Genomic DNA, 6,556 nt, shown 5'->3' with positions numbered 1-6,556 from the left:
TTTTGCAAATTCAGTCCCAGCTGGATGGGAAATTATTGAAAATGGTTGTTGTTTGATTGATATAAAATGAGTTGTCAGCTTGATTCAATACCTCCAGGGCAGATGTCCACAGCATAATTGGCACCTGTCAGAAGCAAAGAATTCCTTGGTACAGAGTAACAACTACTCATGCAACCACCCAAAACAGCCCTTGCATGCCAGGGCTCAGAGAAGAAGGCAGGAAAAAACAATTTCTACTTCTGGGAAAGATCTTTTATGCCATAAAGTCAATAAGAGATTTGACATGACAGTTGGTGCAAGCCTTTCCCTCAGATCCTGGCTAGACACTCTCAGCTCTCCTGCTGTTTGGTCAACACTCCCCCTAAGAATTAGAAGAAAACACACACATTTGATTATTTTATTATAATTTCCACTGTAAAAGTGTATTTATTAAGAAGAGTCAATAAAGAAATTTTTACATGTTTGCTTATTATAAAAAACACTGTGAACAATTTTATTTTCCCATTTCCTGAGCCATTCTCCACACAGCAATAACTTAGCCATACAACTGGGAAATAAGAGAGTGTCTTCTTAGCCAAAAATAAGGCAAAGAAACAGCCAGGACTGACAGTACATCGCCATCAGTATTACACTGTTTGCTAATAGTAAACACTGACCTATTGTTTACCACAGACTGGATTAAAATGGGTTTTTTTTCTATAAGTCTCCAAATAGCTGTCATATGGTTATTACTGCCTTTGACCAAATGCAGTACAGCTAACAACAGGAATGAATTCAATTTCCCATCACCAATCTGTCGAGCTGGCCACCTTCTTCATGGAGCTGGTGCTTTGGGAGGTACTAACTGAAGGACTTTCCACTAAAACTCATTTTACTGTCTTCATCTAGTACATGGCTCAACTTTCCTTCTTTCCTTTCATCTCTGTTTCCTCCTTTAGATTATTTTTCATTATGCCTCCCCCCCAACATACCCACACTTTGCCTTTCATCTCTATACGTATGCTATTCCAGCACTTGTCAGGCCCAGCAGGAGGCACATGGGAGAACCAAACAATATCATATGTTAGGTGGAAGAAAATATTATTATCAGACACCTTAAAACAATCATTTATTGTCAAACTTTAAAGAGGTCTGCTTTGTTATTTATTTTATTATTCTGTATTAGGTACATGGTTTAGTTTTACAGGCATTATTAATCACTAAAATACATTACACTTTCAGCCAGGATGTTAACATTTTAAATGCATTCATCTTGCTTCTTTAAACAGAAACAATGGGCCTTCTGCACTGCCCTCCCTCCCCTCTAGTCAATAAATCCTTTTTATTGATTCAGGAAATAACTCTTAAGCCCTGTTTTATATTTTAAGTTCCAGTAGCCACACTCAGCCATATAATTTCGCTTAATAACAAATGGATCTTCTATTTTTGCTGCTTACTATGTGTTTGGTTATAAAACTCAGCTTGAAAGTACTAGGTAGAAGGGGACAAAACCTATAATGGCTGTGAGTCACCACAAGAGATTTCTTAAATGCATGTTACAATAAAATAAGTATCTGTGAAAAGTCTGTCTGTGTGTGTGTGTGTATAAAAAGCAGCCTCATCAGTAGATGAATGATAAATGAAAAAATCCATCAGTGAATATGGATTCCCTTGAGTCAGCCTGGATCAACAGACAATATGGATTTTTGATAATTCATGGCTTTGCCATTATTTATTCTCTCCTGAAATACCCACTGCAAATCTCAGAAAGATAATTACAGAATTATCATATTGCTTAACTAAGTAGTGCAAATTGTATTATATTCTATTCTATGTATCCCAACCCTGGGCAGTATCATTAGTGTTGTTTAATTGTTACAAATACAGTCATCGCATTTTAATAAATTGCCTTCGTTGTCAATATCCTCAATCAACTTCTCCTCCTAATGTTCATGGATAGGTTAGTTACCAGGTAATCTTACAGTAAATATATAGCACAATGAAGCAAAAATGTAAGAAAATGCAAAGGTCAAAACCATGTTTCTATTATGAAAAAAATGAATGATAATGACATAATTTTTTCAGCTCATCAGGTTCTTTGCTAAGTGGCTCTGTTATTGCCAGATCAGTAGTGTATAACAAAGAAGTGCTTTCTGTAGGCTGCTTCATTAGCCTGCCCTGTAGGACCTCACCTCAGACCTTTCACTAATCTGTTGGCCAGCTCAATAGCCTTGTTAGTTCTATTCACTTCTTCCTGGCAGCGGATTTTCTCAGCTGTAGCTCTCTCAAAGGCAGTGGTTAAGGTAGCCAGGATTGTGTCTAGTTCCCTCAAATAAAAACAGTAACAAACAACTTTGGACATTGTAAGAGCACATAAAAATACTTCTGCTATCCCATTTTATATTGCTGAAAGTTAAATTACATAGTGCAAGAAAGGTGTAAACATTAATTTTGCTCAGAATTTTGTCTAAGTCATGGTCCAAAGGTGATTCAGGAAAACCTGGGGAAAAATATGGCTGGTTTTCTGCTTTCCCCCACTTGTTCAGAACAGCCTTCAAAATGAAATTACAAAATTGATCTGATATCAGTAAAAAAGGAATGTCCCCTGCTCCCTGAGGATTCTGAAAAGAAGAGAAATATATTTCTTATTACAGCTGTATAACCTCTCTAGAAGATCAAAAACATGAAAAGGCAGCTGTTTGGAAACTAAAGAAAACAGAAGGGTTTAAAGATGATAGATAAAATACTTGAAAATGCACAAGTTGGTGTCCTTTGCTGACTTTCATATGCTTCCCAGTGCACAAACTGTTTCTGAAAACAGTCTGAAATCCCCAGCCACCTTAGATTTAGGAGAAAGCAGCTCAGTGTCTGGTACATCAAAGCGTTTAACCACACAAACAGTCCCACTAGGTCAAAGCCTTAGTTATTCCCAGAGGGAAGAGTGGAAGATAATTCAGCATGGATGACTGAGCAGGAAGACAAGGCAAGAGTGACATGCAACTCCGAGAGTCATGGGCAAAGCACCCAAATGACTCTGAGTGCAGAGGATGATCTCACTGGGGAGCTGATAAATGAAAGGTCGGAAAGGTTGTGTAAGACCCCAATGTAGTGAGACCATCCAAAAGAGGTGTCGCTGGGTGCACGTGAACAGAGCAAGTGGCCAGAGCCTGAGGCCGTTGTGGTATCCAGAGAAACACACACGATTCCCTCCAGCAGCAAACTCAGCTCAGGAAATGCAGCTCTACTGAACTCGGTGGTATTCCCCAGGGAAAGTCAAAGCTGAGCATGGCTCCTGGAAAAAGTGTGTGCTTTATTCCAGCTGTGCTGCTGACAACCTCTGTGCACCTTGGGGGACGCCACTGGGAATCTCCCAAGGGAAATGAATGAGTGTCTCAAGGCACACTATTGTTTTCTGTCTTGAAGACAACATGAAGTATCTGTGTGTATTATAGGACATTAGAAGGAACTGTATGATGGGACAGATAGATATTTTATTGGGAAGGCTGGGAAAAATTTGGAGCAAATTACAGCGCAAGCATTTCTAAATGGGGTGCAAAGATACCTTTTAAAGAAGGGCCCAGTAGTTTTGCAGCACCCACTCAGCCTAAAGGGTTTCAGGAGTGAGCAGAGCAGGGACACATTACCTCCTGGTTTCTGTGCCTCCATGCAAGGTGAGAGCAGGCAGCGCCTATGTCAGCAAGGCTAAGTGAGGCACACTGACCAAATCCTGGCTCTCCTGTCTGCACGGGGAAGATCCAGGGACTGACTGAGAACTCGCCATGCATGCAGACAAGCATCCGCTATGGTTCCAAGGGACATTATATGGCTGCAGAGGCTGAGGATGTGGCCCAATCATTTACCTGAAAATTAAAAATGTTACTGAGTGATAAATTATACTGGCAAATGCCTTTGCCAGTATTACAATGAATTATGTGGGAAATACTGCTGACAGTGAAAGGTATTGCAAATAATTGAATGTTGGAGGATTTTAAAGTGACAACAACTTTTTAATACATCTAGCGGTCCTGACTTAAAGTTCATGTCCTTGAGCCAATCAGGATTCCAGCTTTCCCCAAGATTTCTGTCTCCCTCTCACTGCAGTGCACTCCTACAAAGCTTGTTGCTTGCTGTGTTTATACATTGCCTCTACAGAAATGAAGGCTGACAAATGGGTAGCAATAGGTCTGTCTGCAGACAAGATCAGGACCAGTGCTTAGGCACTGAACCTAAGTGGACGGAGAGAAGAAAAAAAAGAAGAAACCCCATCTGCTGCTCTGAGCATGGATGCTGCAATGCTCATGGTGGACAGCAGAACTTGCTAGAAGCTTTTCTAGCAGGTCATTCAGGAATTAGGAATGATTTTTTACTGCAGCCAGGATGAAACACATTGTGTACTACCCTGCCCTCAGACTGTTCAGTGTTTGGCAAACCTTTTCATAAAATAATAAAATAAAAATGATATATTGGAAGCAAAAATTTAAGTGGAACACAGAGACATAAAAGAACACATATGTGTGTATATATATGTGTGTGTGTGTGTGTGCATATGTGTGTATATGTATGTGTATATGGTTAAACAACGGAAGAACAATCCTAGTTCGTAAAGGTCAAACCCAGAACTTGTGAAAGGTGCCAGAGGCAGTGAAAGTCTTGGCATGTGGATGGAGAGGAGCCATATGGGGAGAAGGAAGTTGCCAGTTCCTCCATAAATTTTTTCAGGATTTTATCATATCAAACACTGTGTGCCAGGAAAGGTATGTAGCAGCTCATTGTTGGACACCACTTCTTCCCTCTCATCCTTTTCTTCCTCATTTGCAATATGAGCACCCCTTCTCAGTATCCCTACTCAGCTGGCAAGCTATCTGTGATGTGGAACTGATTTGGGCAAGGGCAGAGAGGCCAAACCGCAGGTGAAGACCAGAGCCACACAGCACTACTCCCTATTCAAATGGAAGCCCAGAACAATCAGGCCCTTAATGTGTTACAATTCATTTGACTATCCACATTTTTGACTTTCTGTAAATAATGTGCTAAATGGATAAAAGAATATGCCACTTTTCCTTCTTTCCCCTTAGTTACTGATAACAAGTTCCTTCCCTTACAGTTTGTGCATATAAATGTGATTAATGTAAAAAAAAAAAATTAAAGTGCCAAAATCTCTTTATCTCTCTCTCTTTTTTTTTTTTTTTTTAAAGCATTGCCCTTTTCAAAACAAGGGGAAATTCAGTATAGTTTCAGTGCCACAGTGATCAAACAGTGTCACATCACTATGGCAATTGCTGCCCAGGCCAGGAATACAGATCAGCTTTAATTGTGCAACGCCTTATTGCTGGTGCATGTCAATCAGAACCTATGAATTGAGAAAAATTTGCTCTGTTCATTCTGTTAAATGATGTATCCAATTAAACCTGTTAGAATTCATGATCTTCAGTCAAGGTTAAATGAAAGTAGTTACTCCTGTCAGCTAGGTGATTAAATGCTGCCTACATCAGGCACATTTATGTGCAAAATTAAAATTTTGGTATAAAGCATGAATCTTTATGCATGCCAGTTAATTATCTTGCGGTTCCTCCATTTATTAAATGCCCACTGCATTTCTTCTTAATCATCAGCTTCCTTTCAAAACTTATTTCATACTCTACACCAAATTTCAATGTTCAAAATTAAATGCTTTCTCAATGAAAACTTCCTCTTTTCAAGGGTTTGGCTGTTGCTATGTTACTAAAGATGGCCATTAGCAGTTTTTTGAGTCATTATGCAGAAGGTCTATTTGTGTTGTTTTGTTCGATTCTGAGAGAGCGTGATAGGAATCCCTCGAGTTGCTGCTGTCGGGCAGTTCCTCCTCCCCAGAACTATTTGAGTTCTGCTGCACATCAGCCAACTTCTGCACACGACAAGGCAGCAGTAAAACTAGTCAGCTGTGCTGCTCCTGCCACCTTGCACAGGAATGGCAGGACACCAGGGCAGTGCAGCACCACAGGGTGGTGCGCTCTGCTGCCATCGGGCTCCCCACTCTCTCCAGCAGTGGGGCCAGTAAGTCCAGGATGGACCTGCAGGTACCAGAAACACCACAGTCTCCAGAAGGGGCATCATTGAGGGCTAAGAGGGTTTGTACCTTCCTCCTGCCAGCCTTCAGAGCTGTCTCTGTATTCCCTTTGGCTTGGCAATCTCATGTGTCCTGTTTGCCCCAGGCAGCTCCCATATTGCAATACCGTATTTTAATTAGAAGAAAAATTATGTGTTGCATGCTTGAATTAAATTAAATTGCATATTTATATTTATAAGACACAGTATTGGCAGGATTTAAATGCTATATGAATTGAAGAACCAGAATACAGGTGTATTATAGTGATTTGTAACTGAAACATTTACTAGAAATACACACAAATCAAAGCAGTACCAAATGCTAATTTAATACCCTAAGACAACACTCTGTGCTCTTACAAGCACGATTTCCCCTATTCCATGTGAGCATTTATCCCCTTTCATTATGAAAAGGTATTAAGAACCTTTGTTACAAACAAGCAACATAAAAATATGTCATACCACTTCACGACTACTAATGAATAATATCATT

This window comes from Corapipo altera, unplaced genomic scaffold, assembly GCF_003945725.1.
Source record: "Corapipo altera isolate COAL_440 unplaced genomic scaffold, ASM394572v1 45, whole genome shotgun sequence".
NCBI classification, from domain to species: Eukaryota; Metazoa; Chordata; class Aves; order Passeriformes; family Pipridae; genus Corapipo; species Corapipo altera.
Note: the sequence above shows the minus strand (reverse complement) of the source record.